Below are 21,601 nucleotides of genomic sequence, written 5' to 3' on the forward strand. Positions count from 1 at the left end.
TGATGGGTGAATGTGCCTTGTTGTGAGTTAGGATGATGTGTGAATGGGTCTTGGTGTAAGTTAGTATGATGCTTGAATGAAGCTTGGTGTGGGTTAGGATGATGGGTGAATGGGTCTTAGTGTGAGTTAGAAAGATGGGTGAAAGGGGCTTGGTGTTAGTTAGTATGTTGTTTGAATGAGTCTTGGTGTGGGGTAGGATGAGATATGAATGGGGCTTGGTGTAAGCTAGGATGATGGGTGAATGGTGCTTGGATTGATTTAGGAAGATGAGAGAATTTCGCTTGGTGTAAATTAGGAAGATGTGTAAATGGGGCTTGGTGTGCTTTAGAATGATGGAAGAATGTGGCTTGGTGTGAGTTAGAATGATGTGCGAAAGGGGCTTGGTGTAAGTTAGGATGATGGGTTAATGGGGTTTTGCGTGGGTTAGGTTGATGTGTGAATGGATGTTGGTGTGAGTTAGGATGATGGGTGAATGGGGCTGGTAGAGAGTTAGGATGATGATTGAATTGGTTTGCTGTGATTTTGGATGATGGGTGAATGGGGCTTGGTGGAAGTTAGGATGATTGGTGAATGGGGCATGGTCTGAGTTAGGATGAAGAGTGAATGGGGCTTGGAGTGATTTAGGATGATGCATGAATGTGCCTTGGTTTTAGTTAGGATTGTGGGTGAATGTTTCTTGGTGTGTGTTAGGATGATGGGTGAATGGGGCTTGGTGTGAGTTAGAATGATGTGTGAATGTGTCTTGGTGTGTGTTAGGATGATGACTGAATGGGTCTTTGTGGGAGTTAGGATGATGGGTGAATGGGGCGTGGTGTGAGTTAGGACGATGGATGAATATATCTTAGTGCGAGTTAGGATGATGGGTGAATGGGTCCTGGTGTGAGTTAGGATGATGGGTGAATGTGTCTTGGTTTGATTTAGGATGATGGGTGAATTGTCTGTGATTAGGATGAAGGGTGAATGGGGCTTTGTGTGACTTAGGATTATGGGTGAAAGTGTATTGGTTTGAGTTAGGACGATGGGTGAATTGTCTGTGACTTAGGATGATGGGTGAATGTGGCTTGATGTGAGTTAGGGTGATGGGTGAATGGGTCTGTGTGTGAGTTAGGATGATGGGTGAATGGGTCTTGGTTTGAATTAGGATGATGGGTCATTGGGGCTTGGTGTGACTTAGGATGATGGGTGAATGTGTCTTGGTTTGAGTTAGGACGATGGGTGAATTGTCTGTGATTAGGATGATGGGTGAATGTGGCTTTGTGTGACTTAGGATGATGGGTGAAAGTGTTTTGGTTTGAGTTAAGATGATGGGTGAATGGGGCTTGGTGTGACTTAGGATGATGGGTGAATGTGTCTTGGTTTGAATTAGGACGATGGGTGAATTGTCTGTGACTTAGGATGATGGGTGAATGTGGCTTGGTGTGAGTTAGGGTGATGGGTGAATGGGTCTGTGTGTGAGTTAGGATGATGGGTGAATGGGTCTTGGTTGAATTAGGATGATGGGTGGTTGGGTCTTGGTGTGAGTTAGGATGATTGTTGAATGGGGCTGTTTGCGTGTTAGGATGATGGGTGAATGTGTCTTGATGTGAGTTTGGATGATGGGTGAATGTGGCTTCGTATATGTTAGGATGATGTTTGAATGGGGCTTGGTCTGATTAGGATGATGGGTGAATGGGTCTTGGTGTGATTTAGGATGATTGGTAAATGTGTCTTGGTTTGAGTTGGATGATGGGTGAATGGGGCTCGGTGTGACTTAGGATGATGTGTGAATGTATCTTGGTTTGAGTTAGCAGGAGGGCTGAATGGGACTTCGTGCGAGTTATGATGATGTGTGAATGGGGCTTCGTGTGAGTTAGGATGATGTGTGAATTAGTCATTGTGTGAGTTAAGATGATGGGTGAATGGGCCTTGCTCTGAGTTAGGATGATGAGTGAATGGGGCTTGGTGTGAGTTAGGATGATGTGTCAATGTGTCTTGGTTTGAGTTAGGATGATGGGTGAATGTGTCTTGGGTTGAGTAAGGATGATGGGTGAACTGATCTTGGTGTGAGATAGGATGATGGGTTAATGGGGATAGCGGCGATTTATGATGATGGGTGAATGTGGCTTGCTACGAGCTAGGATGATGAATGAATGGCTCTTAGTGTGAGTTAGGATCATGCGTGAATGTAGCATGGTGTTAGTTAGGCTGATAGTTGAATGGGCCTTGGTGTGAATTAAGATGATTGGTGAATGGGGCTTGGTGTGAGTTAGGATGATAATTGAATGGGTGTAGGTACGAGTTAGGATGATGGGTGAATGTGGTTTGGAGTGATTTAGGATGATGCGTGAATGTGCCTTGGTTTTAGTTAGGATTGTGGGTGAATGTTTCTTGGTGTGAGTTAGGATGATGGGTGAATGGGGCTTAGTGTGAATTAGAATGATGTGTGAATGTGTCTTGGTGTGTGTTAGGGTGATGAGTGAATGGGTCTTTTTGTGAGTTAGGATGATGGGTGAATGGGGCTTGGTGTGAGTTAGGACGATGATTGAATATGTCTTGGTGTGAGTTAGGATGATGGGTGAATGGGTCCTGGTGTGAGTTAGGATGATTGGTGAATGTGTCTTGGTTTGAGTTAGGATGATGAGTGGATCGGGCTTGATGAGACTTATGATGATGGGTTAATGTGTCTTTTATGTAACCATGTGTTAATAGAGACACAGAAGGCAGGAGTTGGTTTCACAGGTGTTTACTGAACAAAGTCTGGAGGTCAACTAACAGATACAACACAATATACAGGCTTATATAACCCGAGTGGCCATTACCGGCATTACAGTACACAGGGGGCTCTGAAAGGCACATACACTACAATTCCTCCCCTTTTAGCCATCAGTACATAATATTTTAAGTAATCATTAATTACATGTTACAAGAACAATAACCTACACATTGCTGCAGTTAATCAATTATAAGTCAGTCTCTCTGGAGGCTTCCTGACTCGGTCCGGATAACGCCTCAGTGGTGTAGTAGTTTCTGGTGGTGTAGTAGGTTCTTTTGGCAAGGCTGATTCGGCTTGAATGCCAGTGTCGGTTTCATCTGGTTCCAGTATCAACGGATCGGAGGTAGATACTATGGGTATCTCTACTTCATCATTAGGCATATAGGGCTAGATTTTCAGTTGCTTGCGCCAGCAGTTAGCGCCTTAAGAGAAGTGATTTCCGGGCGCTATGCGTGTAGCGCCCGGGCGCAGCGCAGTTTGCGCCCCGCCCCAAATTAAGTTGCCCGTTAGCGCCGGCGCAAAGTTTAGCGCCCGCCCGGATGCGCGCGCAGAAAATGACGTCACATCCTCGTGCAACGCCCTTTGGCCGCCCCGATTGCAAACTTCAGTCGGACCGCCCCATTGTGCGGCGGGCGGCCGGAGCGTTTGGAAAAAGGAACGCAACACAACCAGCGCGGGCCCCGGGGGGCGCTAATTAAAGGGAACGTCCTCTCCAGTATAAAGGCCATCCTTTTTTCAGAAAACAGTCTTGTGCAACGCATTTCTGGAGACACAACAAGGAGGATAGCTAACTGGTTTCAAGCAGCAAGAGCCAGGTATTTTTGGACTCAGGCAACAGCGCTGCAAGTGGCCATTTGGAAATTAGAGTGTTTGCCAGGATTTGATGGGGGTTGCATGGGGTGCCAACGCGGAGCTGCAGCTCCATGTCCGTAGGGCTCGCAGACGCATTGTGAGAGGGGCAGCCCTGGCTAGAGGCAGAGGGGGCTACAGGCGTCGGCCACGTAGGCCTTACCCAGTCAGGCTATACCACCAGCAGCGCTCCTACCTAAACATGAGTGCCGCGCGATGTGTTAAAAGGCTCCGATTCCGAAAGGGGGTGATTGCAGAGATCTGCCACCTGCTTCGCCGAGATCTGCGGCCAAAGCTCAGGTGCAGGACGTCTCTGTCGGTGGAAGTGAAGGTGACAGTGGCATTGAACTTCTATGCCACCGGCTCCTTCCAATACGCTGCTGGGGACATAGCAAACATCTCCCAGTACGGCGCGCATCGCTGCATCCGCCAGGTGACCGAAGCACTGTTCAGAAGGAGAAGCCAATTCATCTCCTTCCCCATGGCCCTGGAGAGCCAGCATCAGCGCGCATTGGGATTTTCCAGACTCGGGGAATTCCCCTTGGTGCAGGGCGCCATTGACTGTACGCATGTGGCTTTGCGGGCCCCTCTGGAGCATGGCGAGCAGTATCGCAACAGGAAGGGCTACCATTCTCTGAATGTGCAGCTGATCTGTGACCACAAGCAGCGCATCATGGCAGTCAATGCCAGCTTCCCAGGCAGCAGCCACGATGCCTTTATCCTGCGGCAGAGTACTGTGCATGACATGTTCCAGGCACAGCCTCCCCCAAGAGGATGGCTACTCGGGGACAAAGGCTATCCTTTGTGCACCTGGCTCATGACCCCGCTCCGCGCGCCCAGGACCGCTGCTGAAGAGGCCTACAACGAGAGCCATCAAACCACCCGCAACATCATCGAGCTAACTATTGGGGTCCTCAAGCAGCAGTTCCGCTGCCTTGATTGCTCCGGAGGAGCTCTCCAGTATTCGCCAGACCGGGTCTCCCAATTTGTGGTGGTTTGCTGCATGCTACACAACCTGGCTATCCGCAGGACTCAGGCACTGCCACCTGACGTTGGACCAGCACCTCAGGAGGAGGAGCAGGAGGAGCATGAGGAGGAGGAGGAGGAGGAGGAGCAGGAGCAGGAGTACGTTCCCAGGAGGGAGCGACCAGGGCCAAGGGCCGCACGACGCCACCTTATTACACGGTACTTCTAAGCCCCCTGTCAGGGAATGGCCAGGGGCCATGAGGGAAGATGAATGCAGCCGCTCCGCAAGCCCTCAGCTGGCGAAGCCAACAAACACTAAGAAGAACAACCATGGAGACTGCATGAATAAAGATAATTTTTTATTACACAAAAATGAAAAGCCCTTCCCACATGAATCCCCAAAAACAATAAACGGGCCCCACAAAAAGCCCAACAAACGACTCACTCCCACAAACTGGGGAGGAGCCACTCCACCTTTATTGAAACCGGGCCTCAACGTCGGCCTAACGCAAAAAAAAAGCCCTCCAAAAGCACAACCATGGGCAAAATAAAGATGGCCACCGCCATATTAAAGGAAAGCTGGCCACACCCTCTACTGAGTGGCCCGCGAGGGCGAGACCTTGGCCAGCATTTTGCCTCCCCTGCCCTGCCTGCTGCTCCTTCGCAAGCTCTGCCCAGTGGCTGCTGCGAGGCTGGGGGAAGGCGCCTGAGGCTCAGATGCCCTTCCGCCAGATGCCGCTGGGGGGCGGCCTACACGGCGTTTGGGCCTCGAGGGGCCGTCTCCTGAGTGGCGCACCTGAGCCTGGCCACCATCAGCTGCAGCCGCTTGCCCTTGACGCCCCAGAGGGGGAATGGCGGCGACGGATGGCGCAATGTGGGCCAGCTGGCGTCTGGGATGCGCTGGCTGGTGCTGTGGCGCGGTGGCACTCGGCCGGGCCCGCACTGCAGGATCCGCAGCAATCAGCCGACGGCCGGCTTGCTGGGATGGTCCAGCGCGGCGCCTGCCCTGGCGATGCCTGCCTGAGACAGCGCGTGTGGCAGCAGTGAGTGGCCCTGTGGTCCTGGTGTGCGCGCGCATCACATCCGCCAGGGTCTTGACGGCATCAGTTAGCATGCGGCCAGTCGCGGCAGTTGCTGCCCCGAACTCGCGCACACTGGTCGCCAGCGACTCGATGGCCTCAGGCATGCGCCCCACCACGCTCATGAGCTCCGTGTGGCGCCGGTCCGAGTCGTCGGCCATCTGATCGAGCTTCCGCACCTCCTCCGAAGTGAAGGTGTCCGGACTGGAGTCGCGACTCTCCCGCTGGGGAGGAGGGGGCCGAACTAGGGGACCCTTGCTGCGTTGGTGACGGCGAGTGTGCCGAGCAGCAGCACTCCCCTCTGATCCTTCCCCCCTTTGGGGGGAAGGCCGCGGGCCACGCGCACGGCTGCTGGGTGGCTGGACGCCACTGGTCCCAGAAGCTGCATTGCCCTGCGACAGTTCCTCCAGGCACTCGTCCAGTGAGGAGGTGTCAAGCATTTCCTCCTCTCCTGCGGGACGTGACTGTTCCCCCGAAGGTCCGGCTTGCTCCTCCTCCTCCTCCTGGTCGGAGGTGCTGTCACTGGCAGCCTCAGGGTCCTGGTCGTCACCAGCTGAAAGCAGGAATGCACAAGAGTAGCTTCAGAGTGAGGAGACGGCGTCAGCGAGGGTGTTAGGACTGGTGGGATTCAGCGCATTGGTGGGACAGTGGCAAAGGAGGTAGCTCGGATGGGCCAGTGCGATGCGAGAGGGCCAAAAGGCGAGGTCCTTACCATTGCCGGGCAGTGGAGGGTCGGATACACCGCACGCTGTGGGGACAATCACACGGGCTCCCATGAGCACACACACGCGCTCCTCCAGCCGAGTGAGCTTCTGCAGCTTGGCGCGGCCACCCCTGGCACGGGCCTGGCGATTAAACGCTACTTTAGCCTGCAAGAGAAAGGACGGGCTGTAAGTGCGCAGTGAAGCCCTGATGTAGTGTGCACTGCCTCCCATGGTGGAATAGCTTGGACAGAGTGAAGCCCTGATGTAGTGTGCACTGCCTCCCATGGTGGAATAGCTTGGACAGAGTGAAGCCCTGATGTAGTGTGCACTGCCTCCCATGGTGGAATAGCTTGGACAGAGTGAAGCCCTGATGTAGTGTGCACTGCCTCCCATGGTGGAATAGCTTGGCCAAAGTGTAGAGTGCCGAATGGCCATTTGATGCTCATGACTGTCCCAATGCTGCTGGCTGAGGGCTGGCCAAAAGGACTTTCAGGTCCCTTTGCCCATCATGTCAGGTGTACATGCAAGAATGAGGAGGAGACTGGAAAGGCTACTCACCCTCACAATCCTGGTCAGATCGTTGTATTTCTTACGGCATTGTTTGTGGGTCCTGGGGGCCTCGCCGGTGAACGTCACCCTCTGGGCGATCTGCTTCCAGGCTTTGGTGTAGTCGTGGTGGGTTGGATTCCTCCCACTCTCTGGAAACAAGATCTTGCGCCTCACCTCCAGAGCTGTGACCATTATGTCCAGATCACCCTCTGAGAAGCGCAGGGCACGCTGACGGGCCTTCTCTGGCGTTGCCATGACTCCCTGGGGCTGAGCAGTAGTGTTGAGGCCTCTTTGCAAGGCTGCAGTGTGCAGGGCGTGGCAGCAGACCAATTCGTCCCTTCCCCCTTTAAGAGCTGGTCGGCACCACGGGGTCTGCTGTCAGTGCAAAAATGACCGCACCCGTGCTGCGCCCCGCCTGGGCGCTATCCCTCTGGACCGCCGGCTTAGCGCCTAAAGAGAGTAGTGGAACGCCTCTTTTAGCGCTCCACCAACCTCTTAGGGCGAAGCCACTGAATTCCCGGCAACGGGGCGCTACTTTGGGGCGGGCGCTAACTTCGGGCGGGCGCTAAAGCTAGCGCCCCAAAACTGCCTATACTGAAAATCTAGCCCATTGTTATTTGTGTATTATTTCAGCAGAATCTCAGTGTACATATCTGGGATTTGAGTTTAAATCTAGTGTGGTCCTCACTAACAATAGAGTGATGCTGGGGCTTCATTGTTATTTCTGTATTGAGACAGCATGATCTCAGTGTAGATCTCGGAATTTGACAGCCCAATCTAGGGCGATCCTCCTTAACAGCAGAATTATGGTGAAAACAGATTGTTATTGTGTATGAAGACAGCAGGATCTCAGTGTACAATTCCGGGATTCGAAAGCGCAATCTAGGGTGATCCTCCATAACAAAAGATTTATGGAGAAAACACATTGCTATTTGTGTATTAAGACAGCAGGATCTCAGGATAAATCTCTGGAATTTGGGTTCCCAATCTAGGGCGATCCTCCATAACAATAGAGTGATATTGGAAATACATTGTTATTTGTGCATTAAGACAGCAGGATCTCCGTGTACATATCCGGGATTTTGGTTCCCAATCCAGGGCTATCCTCCATAACAATAGAGTGATGGTGGAAATACATTGTTATTTGAGCATTATTACAGCAGGATCTCAAATCAAATCTCTCGGATTTGAGTTCAAATCTAGGGCGATCCTCCATAACAATAGAGTGATGGTGGAAATACATTGTTATTTGTGCATTATGACAGCAGAATCTCAGTTTAACTCTCTGGGATTTGAGTTCAAATCTAGAGTGGTCCTCTCTAACAATAGAGTGATGGTGGGGCTTCATTGTTATTTCTGTATTAAGACAGCAGGATCTCAGTTTATACCTTTGGGATTTGGGATCCCAATCTACGGCGATCCTCCTTAACGACAGAATGATGGTGAAAATTCATTGTTATTTGTGCATTAAGACAGCAAGATCTCAGTGTACTTCTCCCGGATTTGATAGCCCTATCAAGGGCGTTCGTCCTTAACAACAGAGTGATCGTGGAAATGCATTGTTATTTGTGTATTAAAACAGCAGGATCTCTAATTAAGTCTCTACGATTTGAGTTCACATCTAGGGCGATCATCCAATACAATAGAGTGATGGTGGAAATACATTGTTATTTGTTTATTAAGACAGCAGGATCTCAGTTTATATATTTGTCATTTAGGATCCCAATCTACGGCGATCCTCCATAACAATTGAGTGATGGTGGAATTACATTGCTTTTTGTGTATTCAGACAGCAGGATCTCAGTTTAATTCTATGGGATTTAGGTTCCTAATCTATGGTGAACCTCCATAACAAAAGAATGATGGTGGATATACATTGTTATTTGTGGATTAAGACAGCAGATTGACAGTGTAGACCCCTGGGATTTGTGTTCCCAATCTAGGGCGATTCTCTATAGCAGTAGAGTGATGGCGGAAATGCATTGTTATCTGTGTATTAAGACAACAGGATCTCAGTTTAAATCTCTGGGATTTGAGTTCCCTATCCAGGGCGATCCTCCATAACAATAGAGTAATGGTGGAAATACATTTTAAATTTTGCATTTTGACAGCAGGATCTCAGTGTACATCTCCGGGATTTGATAGCTCAATCTAGGGCGATCCTCCTTAACAACAGAATGATGATGAAAATACATTGATATTTGTGTATTAAGACATCAGGGTCTCAGTTTCAAACTCTGGGTATTAGGGTCCCAATCTAGGGCGATCCTGCATAACAGTAGACTGATGGTGGAAATACATTGTTATTTGTGCATTAAGCCAGCAGGATCTCCATGTACATATCCAGTATTTGAGTTCCCAATCTAGAGCGATCCTCCATAACATCAGAGTGATGATGGAAATACATTTTTATCTGTGTATTAAGACAGCAGGATCTTAGTTTAAATCTCCGGGGTTTGAGGTCCCAATCTAGGGCGATCCAGCATAACAGTAGAGTGTTGGTGGAAATACATTGTTATTTGTGTATTAACACAGCAGGATCTCAGGTTAAATCTCTGGGATTTGCTTTCCCAATAAGGGCGATCCACCATAACAACAGAGTGATGGTGGAAATGCGTTGTTTTTTCTGTATTAAGATAGCAGGATCTCAGTTTACTTCTCTGGCAATTGAGTTCAAACCTAGAGTGGTCCTCACGAACAATAGAGTGATGGTGGGGCTTCATTGTTATTTCTGTATTGAGACAGCAGGATCTCAGTGTAGATCTCGGCATTTGACAGCCCAATCTAGGGCGATCCTCCTTAACAGCAGAATTATGGTGATAACAGATAGTTATTGAGTATTAAGACAGCAGGATATCAGTGTACAATTCCGGGATTCGAAAGTGCAATCTAGGGCGATCCTCCTTAACAACAGATTTATGGTGAAAACACATTGCTATTTGTGTATTAAGACAGCAGGATTTCAGGATGAATCTCTGGAATTTGGGTTCCCAATCTAGGGCGATCCTCCATAACAGTAGAGTGATGGTGGAAAGATATTGCTTTACTTGTATTAAGACAGCAGGATCTCAGTGTACATCTCTGGGATTTGGGTTCCCAATCTACGGCGATCCTCCATAACAATAGATTGATGGTGGAAATACATTGTTATTTGTGCATTAAGACAGCAGGATCTCCGTGTACATATCCAGGATTTTGCTTCCCAATCCAGGGCGATCCTCCATAGCAATAGAGTGATGGTGGAAATACATTGTTATTTGTGTTTTATGACAGCAGGCTCTCAGTTTATATCTTTGGGATTTGGGATCCCAATCTACGGCGATCCTCCTTAATGACAGAATGATGGAGAAAATTCATTGTTATTTGTGCATTAAGACAGCAGGATCTCAGTGTATATCTCCCGGATTTGATAGCCTAAACCAGAGCGGTCCTCCTTAACGACAGAGTGATCGTGGAAATACATTGTTATTTGTGTATTAAGACAGCAGGATCTCTAATTAAATCTCTGGGATTTGGGTTCACAATCTAGGGCGATCCTCCATAACAGTAGAGTGATGGTAGAAATACATTGTTATTTGTGTATTTAGACAGCAGGATCTCAGTTTAAATCTCTGGGATTTGAATTCCCAATCTAGGGCGATCCTCTATAAGAGTAGAGTGATGGAGTAAATACATTTTTATGTGTGTATTAATACAGCCGGGTTTCAGTTTCAATCTTTGGGTTTTGAGTTCCCAATCTAGTGCGGTCCTCCATAACAGTAGTGTGATGGTGAAAATATATTTTATTTGTGTATTAAGACAGCAGGATCTCAGTTTTAATTTCTGGGGTTTGAGATCCCAATCTCGGGCGATCCTCCATAACAATAGCAAAATGGTGGAAATACATTGTTATTTGTGTATTAAGACAGCAGGATCTCAATGTACATCTCCGGGATTTGATAGCCCAATCTAGGGCGATCCTCTTAAAACAACAGAATGAGGGTGAAAATTCATTTTTATTTGGCAATAAGACAGCAAGATCTCAGTGTACATCTCCGGGATTTGATAGCCCAATCTAGGGCGATGCTCCTTAACAACAGAGTGATGATCAAAATACATTGTTATTGGGGAATTAAGACAGCAGGATCTCAGTTTAAATCTCTGGGATTTGCGTTCCCAATCTATGGTGATCATCCATAACAACAGAGTGATGATTGAAATACATTGTTATTTGTGTATTAAGACAGCAGAAATTCAGTTTAAATCTCTGGGATTTGAGTTCCCAATCTAGGGCGATCCTTCATAACAATAGCGTGATGGTGGAAATACTTTGTTATTTGTGTATTAAGACAGCAGGATCTCAATGTACATCTCCCAGATTTGAAAGCCCAAACTAGGGCGATCCTCCACAACAATAAAGTGATGGTGGAAATACATTGTTATTTGTGTATTAAGACAGCAGGTTTACAGTGTAGACCTCCGGGATTTGAAAGCCCAATCTAGCGTGATCCTGCATAACAACAGAATTATGGTGAAAGCACATTCTTATTTTCGTATTAAGACAGCAGAATCTGAGTGTACATCTCTGGGATTTCAAAGCCCAATCTAAGGCGATCCTCCATAACAATAGAATGATGGTGGAAATACAAGGTTATTTGTGTATTAAGACAGCAGGATAACAGTTTAAATCTCTGAGATTTGAGTTCATAATCTAGGTCGATCTACCATAACAACAGAATTAAGGTGGAAATACATGGTTATTTGTGTATTATGACAGCAGGATCTCAAAATGAATCTCTGGGATTTGATTTCAAAGCTAGGGCGTTCCTCCATAACAATAGCGTGATGGTGGAAATACGTTGTTATTTGTGTTTTAAGACAGCAGGACCTCAATGTACATCTCCCGGATTTGAAAGCCCAATCTAGGGGGATCCTCCTTAACAACAGAATGATGGTGAAAATTCATTTTTATTTGTGCATTCTGACAGCAAGATCTCAGTGTACATCTCTGGGATTTGACAGCCCAATCTAGGGCGATCCTCTACAACAATAAAGTGATGGTGGAAATACATTGTTATTTGTGTATTATTTCAGCAGAATCTCAGTGCACATCTCTGGGATTTGAGTTCAAACCTAGAGTGGTCCTCACTAACAATAGAGTGATGGTAGGGCTTCATTGTTATTTCTGTATTGAAACAGCAGGATCTCAGTGTAGATCTCGGCATTTGTCAGCCCAATCTAGGGCGATCCTCCTTAACAGCAGAATTATGGTGAAAACAGATTGTTATTGAGTATTAAGACAGCAGGATCTCAGTGTACAATTCCAGGATTCGAAAGTCCAATCTAGGGCGATCCTCCTTAACAACAGTTTGTGTATTAAGACAGCAGGAAAGACATTGCTTTTTTTGTATTAAGACAGCAGGATCTCAGTGTACATCTCTGGGATTTGGGTTCCCAATCTACGGCGGTCCTCCATAACAATAGATTGATGGTGGAAATACATTGTTATTTGTGCATTAAGGCAGCAGGATCTCCGTGTACATATCCAGTATTTTGCTTCCCAATCCAGGGCGATCCTCCATAGCAATAGAGTGATGGTGGAAATACATTGTTATTTGTATTTTATGACAGCAGGATCTCAGTTTATATCTTTGGGATTTAGGATCCCAATCTACGGCGATCCTCCTTAACGACAGAATGACGGTGAAAATTCATTGTTATTTGTGCATTAAGACAGCAAGATCTCAGTGTACATCTCCCGGATTTGATAGCCCAAACTAGGGCGGTCCTCCTTAACAACAGAGTGATCGTGGAAATACATTGTTATTTGTGTATTAAGACAGCAGGATCTCTAATTAAATCTCTGGGGTTTGGGTTCACAATCGAGGGCAATCCTCCATAACAGTAGAGTGATGGTGGAAATACATTGTTATTTGTGTATTTAGACAGCAGGATCTCAGTTTAAATCTTTGGATTTGAATTCCCAATCTAGGGCGATCCTCTATAAGAGTAGAGTGATGGAGAAAATACATTTTTATGTGTGTATTAATACAGCCGGGTTTCAGTTTCAATTTTTGGGTTTTGAGTTCGCAATCTAGTGCGGTTCTCCAAAACAGTAGTGTGAAGGTGAAAATAAATTTTATTTGTGTATTAAGACAGCAGGATCTCAGTTTTAATCTCTGGGGTTTGAGTTGCCAATCTCGGGCGATCCTCCTTAACAATAGCGTGATGGTCGAAATACATTGTTATTTGTGTATTAAGACAGCAGGATCTCAATGTACATCTCCCAGATTTGAAAGCCCAATCTAGGGCGATCCTCCTTAACAACAGAATGAGGGTGAAAATTCATTTTTATTTGGCATTAAGACAGCAAGATCTCAGTGTACATCTCCGGTTATTTCATAGCCCAATCTAGGGCGATGCTCCTTAACAACAGAGTGATGATCAAAATACATTGTTATTTGGGACTTAAGACAGTAGGATCTCAGTTTAAATCTCTGGGATTTGCGTTCCCAAACTATGGTGCTCATCCATAACAATAGAGTGATGATGGAAATACATTGTTATTTGTGTATTAAGACAGCAGAAATTCAGTTTAAATCTCTGGGATTTGAGTTCCCAATCTAGGGCGTTCCTCCATAACAGTAGCGTGATAGTGGAAATACATTGTTATTTGTGTATTAAGGCAGCAGGATCTCAATGTACATCTCCCGGATTTGAAAGCCCAATCTAGGGCGATCCTCCACAACAATAAAGTGATGGTGGAAATACTTTGTTATTTGTGTATTAAGACAGCAGGTGTACAGTGTAGACCTCTGGGATTTAAAAGCCCAATCTAGCGCGATCCTGCATAACAACAGAATTATGGTGAAAGCACATTGTTATTTTTGTATTAAGACAGCAGGATCTGAGTGTACATCTCTGGGATTTCAAAGCCCAATCTGAGGCGATCCTCCATAACAATAGAGTGATGGTGGAAATGCATGGTTATTTGTGTATTAAGACAGCAGGATAACAGTTTAAATCTCTGAGATTTGAGTTCATAATCTAGGTCGATCCACCATAACAACAGAATGAAGGTGGAAAATACATTGTTATTTGTGTATTATGACAGCAGGATCTCAAAATAATTCTCTGGGATTTGATTTCAAAGCTAGGGCGATCCTCCATAACAATAGCGTGATGGTGGAAATACATTGTTATTTGTTTATTAAGACAGCAGGACCTCAATGTACATCTCCCGGATTTGAAAGCCCAATCTAGAGCGATCCTCCTTAACAACAGTATGATGGTGAAAATTCATTTTTATTTCTGCATTCTGACAGCAAGATCTCAGTGTACATCTCTGGGATTTGATAGCCCAATCTAGGGCGAACCTCTACAACAATAAAGTGATTTTGGAAATACATTGTTATTTGTGTATTATTTCAGCAGAATCTCAGTGCACATCTCTGGGATTTGAGTTCAAACCTAGAGTGGCCCTCACTAACAATAGAGTGATGGTGGGGCTTCATTGTTATTTCTGTATTGAAACAGTAGGATCTCAGTGTAGATCTCGGCATTTGACAGCCCAATCTAGGGCGATCCTCCTTAACAGCAGAATTATGGTGAAAACAGATTGTTATTGTGTATTAAGACAGCAGGATCTCAGTGTACAATTCCGGGGTTCGAAAGTCCAATCTAGGGCGATCCTCCTTAATAACAGATTTATGGTGAAAACACATTGCTATTTGTGTATTAAGACAGCAGGATTTCAGGATGAATCTCTGGAATTTGGGTTCCCAATCTAGGGCGATCCTCCATAACAGTAGAGTGATGGTGGAAAGACATTGCTTTTTTTATATTAAGACAGCAGGATCTCAGTGTACATCTCTGGGATTTGGGTTCCCAATCTACGGCGATCCTCCATAACAATAGATTGATGGTGGAAATACATTGTTATTTGTGTATTAGGACAGCAGCATCTCCGTGTACAGATCCGGGATTTTGCTCCCCAATCCAGGGCGATCCTCCATAGCAATAGAGTGATGGTGGAAATACATTGTTATTTGTGTATTATGACAGTAGGATCTCAAATTAAATCTCTGGGATTTGAGTTCAAATCTAGGGCAGTCATCTATAACAATTGAGTGCTGGTAGAAATAATTTGTTTTTTGTGTATTAAGGCAGCAGGAACTCAATTTAGCTCTCTGGGATTTGAGTTCAAATCTAGAGTGGTCCTCCCTAACAATAGAGTGATGGTGAGTCTTCATTGTTATTTGTGTATTAAGACAGCAGGATCTCAATGTACATCTCTGGGATTTGAAAGCCCAATCTAGGGCGATCCTACATAGCAACAGAATGAAGGTGAAAATTCATTGTTATTCGTATATTAAGACAGCAGGATCTCAGTTTAAATCTGTGGGATTTGAGTTCAAATCTAGGGCGATCCTCCATAACAATAGAATGATGGTGGAAATACATTGTTATTTGTGCATTATGACAGCAGGTTCACAGTGTAGACCTCCGAGATTTGTGTTCCCAATCTAGAGCGATACAGCATAACAGTAGAATTTTGGTGGAAATACATTGCTATTTGCGTATTAACTAAGCAGGATCTCAGGTTAAATCTCTGGTATTTGCTTTCCCAATCTAGGGCCATCCACCTTAAAAACAGAGTGATGATGGGAATGCATTGCTATTTGTGTATTAAGACAGCAGGATCTGAGTTTACTTCTCTGGGAATTGGGTTCCCAATCTAGGGCGATACTCCATAACAGTAGAGTGACGGTGCAAATACTTTGTTATTTGTGTATTATTTCAGCAGAATCTCGGTGTACATATCTGGGATTTGAGTTTAAATCTAGTGTGGTCCTCACTAACAATAGAGTGATGCTGGGGCTTCATTGTTATTTCTGTATTGAGACAGCATGATCTCAGTGTAGATCTCGGAATTTGACAGCCCAATCTAGGGCGATCCTCCTTAACAGCAGAATTATGGTGAAAACAGATTGTTATTGTGTATTAAGACAGCAGGATCTCAGTGTACAATTCCGGGATTCGAAAGCCCAATCTAGGGCGATCCTCCATAACAACAGATTTATGGAGAAAACACAATACTATTTGTGTATTAAAACAGCAGGATCTCAGGATAAATCTCTGGAATTTGGGTTCCCAATCTAGGGCGCTCCTCCATAACAATAGAGTGATGGTGGAAATACATTGTTATTTGTGCATTAAGACAGCAGGATCTCCGTGTACATATCCGGGATGTTGGTTCCCAATCCAGGGTGATACTCCATAACAATAGAGTGATGGTGGAAATACATTGTTATTTGTGTATTATGACAGCAGGATCTCAAATCAAATCTCTCGGATTTGAGTTCAAATCTAGGGCGATCCTCCATAACAATAGAGTGATGGTGGAAATACATTGTTATTTGTGTATTATGACAGCAGAATCTCAGTTTAACTCTCTGGGATTTGAGTTCAAATCTAGAGTTTTCCTCTCTAACAATAGAGTGATGGTGGGGCTTCATTGTTATTTCTGTATTAAGACAGCAGGATCTCAGTTTATATCTTTGGGATTTGGGATCCCAATCTACGGCGATCCTCCTTAACGACAGAATGATGGTGAAAATTCATTGTTATTTGTGCATTAAGACAGCAAGATCTCAGTGTACATCTCCCGGTTTTGATAGCTCAAACTAGGGCGGTCCTCCTTAACAACAGAGTGATCGTGGAAATTCATTGTTATTTGTGTATTAAGACAGCAGGATATCTAATTAAATCTCTCGGATTTGGGTTCACAATCTAGGGCGATCCTCCATAACAGTAGAGTGATGGTGGAAATACATTGTTATTTGTGTCTTAAACAGCAGGAAATCAGTTTAAATCTCTGGGATTTGAGTTCCCAATCAAGGGTGATCCTCTATAACAGTAGAGTGATGGAGAAAATACATTTTTATGTGTGTATTAATATAGCAGGGTCTCAGTTTAAATCTTTGGGTTTTGAGTTCCCAATCTAGTGCGGTCCTCCATAACAGTAGTGTGATGGTTAAAATACATTTTTTTGTGTATTAAGACAGCAGGATCTCAGTTTCAATCTCTGGGGTTTGAGTTCCCAATCTCGGGCGATCCTCCACAACAATAGCGTGATGGTGGAAATACATTGTTATTTGTGTATTAAGACAGCAGGATCTCAATGTACATCTCCCAGATTTGAAACCCAATCTAGGGCGATCCTCCTTAACAACAGAATGATGGTGAAAATTCATTTTTATTTAGCATTAAGACAGCAAGATCTCAGTGTACATCTCCGGGATTTGATAGCCCAATCTAGGGCGATGCTCCTTAACAACAGAGTGATGATCAAAATACATTGTTATTTGGGAATTAAGACAGCAGGATCTCAGTTTAAATCTCTGGGATTTGCATTCCCAATCTATGGTGATCATCCATAACAATAGAGTGATGATGGAAATACATTGTTATTTGTGTATTAAGACAGCAGAAATTCAGTTTAAATCTCTGGGATTTGAGTTCCCAATCTAGGGCGATCCTCCATAACAATAGCGTGATGGTGGAAATACATTGTTATTTGTGTATTAAGACAGCAGGATCTCAATATACATCTCCCGGATTTGAAATCCCAATCTAGGGCGATCCTCCACAACAATAAAGTGATGGTGGAAATACTTTGTTATTTGTGTATTAAGACAGCAGGTTTACAGTGTAGACCTCCGGGATTTGAAAGCCCAATCTAGCTCGATCCTGCATAACAACAGAATTATGGTGAAAGCACATTGTTATTTTTGTATTAAGACAGCAGGATCTGAGTATACATCTCTGGGATTTCAAAGCCCAATCTAAGGCGATCCTCCATAACAATAGAGTGATGGTGGAAATACATTGTTATTTGTGTATTAAGACAGCAGGATAACAGTTTAAATCTCCGAGATTTGTGTTCATAATCTAGGTCGATCCACCATAACAACAGAATGAAGGTGGAAATACATTGTTATTTGTGTATTATGACAGCAGGATCTCAAAATAAATCTCTGGGATTTGATTTCAAAGCTAGGGCGATCGTCCATAACAATAGCGTGATGGTGGAAATACATTGTTATTTGTGTATTAAGACAGCAGGACCTCAATGTACATCTCCCGGATTTGAAAGCCTAATCTAGGGCGATCCTCCTTAACAACAGAATGATGGTGAAAATTCATATTTATTTGTGCATTATGACAGCAAGATCTCAGTGTACATCTCTGGGATTTGATAGCCCAATCTAGGGCGATCCTCCTTAACAACAGTGACGATCAAAATACATTGTTATTTGTGTATTAAGTCAGCAGGATCTCAGTTTAAATCTCTGGGATTTGCATTCCCAATCTATGGTGATCCTCCATAACAATAGAGTGATGATGGAAATACATTGTTATTTGTGCAGTAAGACAGCAGGAATTCAGTTTAAATCTCTGGGATTTTGATTTACAATCAAGGGCGATCCTCCATAACAGCAGCGTGATGGTGGAAATACACAGTTACTTATGTATTGAGACAGCAGGATCTCAGTTTAAATCTCTGGGATTTGATTTCCCAATCTAGGGTGATGCGCTATAACAGTAGAGTGATGGAGAAAATACATTTTTATTTGTGTATTAAGGCAGAAGGATCTCAGTTTAATTCTCTGGGGTTTGAGTTCCCAATCTAGTGCGATCCTCCATAACAAAAGAATGATGGTGGATATACATTGTTATTTGTGAATTATGACAGCAGGTTCACAGTGTAGACCTCCGGAATTTGTGTTCCCAATCTAGGGTGACCCACCTTAACAACAGAGCGATGGTGGAAATACATTATTATTTGTGTATTAAGACAGCAGGATCTCAGTTTAAATCTCTGGGATTTGAGTTCCCTATCTAGGGTGATCCTCCATAACAATAGAGTGATGGTGGAAATACATTGTTATTTGTGTATTAAGACAGCAGGATCTCAGTTTAAATCTCTGGGATTTGAGTTCCCTATCTTGGGCGATCCTCCTTAACAACAGAGTAATGATGAAAATACATTAATTTTTGTGTATTAAGACAGCAGGATCTCAGTTTAAATCTCTGGGATTTGCGTTCCCAATCTATGGAGATCCTCCATAACAATAGAGTAATGATGAAAATACATTTTTATTTGTGTATTAAGACAGCAGGATTTCAGTTTAAATCTCTGGAATTTGGGTTTACAATCTTGGGCGATCCTCCATAACAGCAGAGTGATGGTGGAAATACATTGTTATTTGTGCATTAAGACAGCAGGATCTCAGTTTAAATCTCCGGGATTTGAGTTCCCAATCTAGGGCGATCCACTACAACAGTAGAGTGATGGAGAAAATACATTTTTATTTGTGTATTAAGGCAGAAGGATCTCAATTTAATTCTCTGGGGTTTGAGTTCCCAATCTAGGGCGATCCTCCATAACAGTAGAGTGGTGGTCAAAATACATTGTTATTTGTGCATTAAGACAACAGGACCTCAGTTTAATTCTCTGGGATTTGGTGTCCCATTCAAGAACGATCCTCCATAACAGTAAGGTGATGGTGGAAATACACAGTTGTTTGTGTATTAAGACAGCAGGATCTCAGTTTAAATCTCTGGGACCTGGGTTCACCAATCTAGGGCGATCCTGCATAACAGTAGAGTGATGGTGGAAATACATTATTATTTGTGTATTAAGACAGCAGGATCTCAGATTTAATCTCTGGGATTTGCTTTCCCAATCTAGGGCGATCCAACATAATAACAGAGTAATGGTGGAAATAAATTGTTATTTGTGTATTAAGACTGCAGGATCTCAGTGTACATCTCTGGGATTTGGGTTTCCAATCTACGGCAATCCTCCATAACAATACAGTGATGGTGGAAATACATAGTTATTTGTGCATTAAGACAGCAGGATCTCCATTTACATATCCGGGATTTGGGTTCCCAATCCAGGGCGATCCTCCATAACAAAAGAGTGATGGTGGAAATACATTGTTATTTTTGTATTATGACAGCAGGGTCTCAGTTTAAATCTCTGGGATTTGGGTTCCCAATCTATGGAGATCCTCCATAACAATAGAGTGATGGTGGAAATATATTGTTATTTGTGTATTAAGACAGCAGGGTCTCAGTTTAAATCTCTGGGATTTGTGTCCCCAATCTAGGGCAGATACTCGTTAACATGAGAGTGATTGTGGAAATACGTTGTTATTTGTGTATTCGTTCAGCATGATCTCAGTGTACATCTCGGGGATTTGAGTTCAAATCCAGAGCGATCCTCCCTAACAATAGAGTGATGGTGGGTCTTCATTGTTATTTCTGTATTGAGACAGCAGGATCTCACTGTAGATCTCGGGATTTTACAGCCTAATCTAGAGCGATCCTCCTTAACAGCAGAATTATGGTGAAAACAGATTGTTATTGTGTATTAAGACAGCAGGATCTCAGTGTACAATTCCGGGATTCGAAAGCCCAATCTAGGGCGATCCTCCTTAATAACAGATTTATGGTGAATCCACCATCACTCTATTGTTATGGAGGTTCGCCCTATATTGGGAATTCAAGTCCCGCAGATCCAAACTGAGATCCTGCTGTCTCAATACACAAGCAATAATGTATTTCCACCATCACTCTACTGTTGTGGAGGATCGCCCTAGATTTGAACTCAAATCCTGGAGATGTACACTGAGATCCTGCTGAAATAATACACACATAACAATGTATTTCCACCATCACTCTACTGTTATGGAGTATCGCCCTAGATTGAGAACTCAAATCCCAGAGATTTAATCTGTTATCCTGCTATCTTAATACACAAATAACAATGTACTTCCACTATCACTCTCTTGTGATGGAGGATCGCCCTAGATTGGGACCCCAATTCCCAGAGATTTAAACTGAGACCCTGCTGTCTTAAAACACTAATAACAATGTATTTTCATCATCACCCTGTTGTTAAGGAGGATTGCCCTAGATTGGGCTTTCAAATCCCCGAGATGTACACTGAGATCCTGCTGTCTAAACGCACAAATAACAATGTATTTTCACCATCAATCTATTGTTAAAGAGCATCGCCCTAATTTGGGCTTTCAAATCCTGGAGATGTACACTGAGATCCTGCTGTCTTAATATACAAATAACAATGCCTTTCCACCATCACTCTATTGTTATGGAGGATCGCCCTAGATTGGAATCTCAAATTCCGGAGATGTACACTGAGATCCTGCTGTCTTAATACAAAAATAAATATTAAGCCCCACCATCACTCTATTGTTAGGGGGAATTGCCCTAGATTTGAACTCAAATCCCGGAGATGTACACTGAGATCCTGCTGAATTAATACACAAATAATATTGTAGCCCCACCATCCCTCTACTGTTATGGAGGACCGCCCTTGCTTGGGAACCCAAATCCCGTAGATGTAAACTGAGATCCTGCTGGCTTAATAAGCAAATAACAATGTATTTCCACCATCACTCTGCTGTTATGGAGGATCGCCCTAGATTGGGAAACCAAATCCCAGTGATTTAAACTGAGATTCTGCAGTCTTAATGCAAAAATAACAATATATTTCCACCTTCACTGTACTGTTATGCAGGATCGCCCTTGATTGGGAACCCAAATCCCCTTGATTTAAACTGAGATCCTGCTGCCTTAATGCAAAAATAACAATGTATTTTCTCCATCACTCTATTGTTATGGAGGAT

The sequence above is a fragment of the Somniosus microcephalus genome, chromosome 4 (genome assembly GCF_052327205.1).
Source record: "Somniosus microcephalus isolate GS21.2 chromosome 4, FLI_Smic_1.0, whole genome shotgun sequence".
Taxonomy (NCBI): domain Eukaryota; kingdom Metazoa; phylum Chordata; class Chondrichthyes; order Squaliformes; family Somniosidae; genus Somniosus; species Somniosus microcephalus.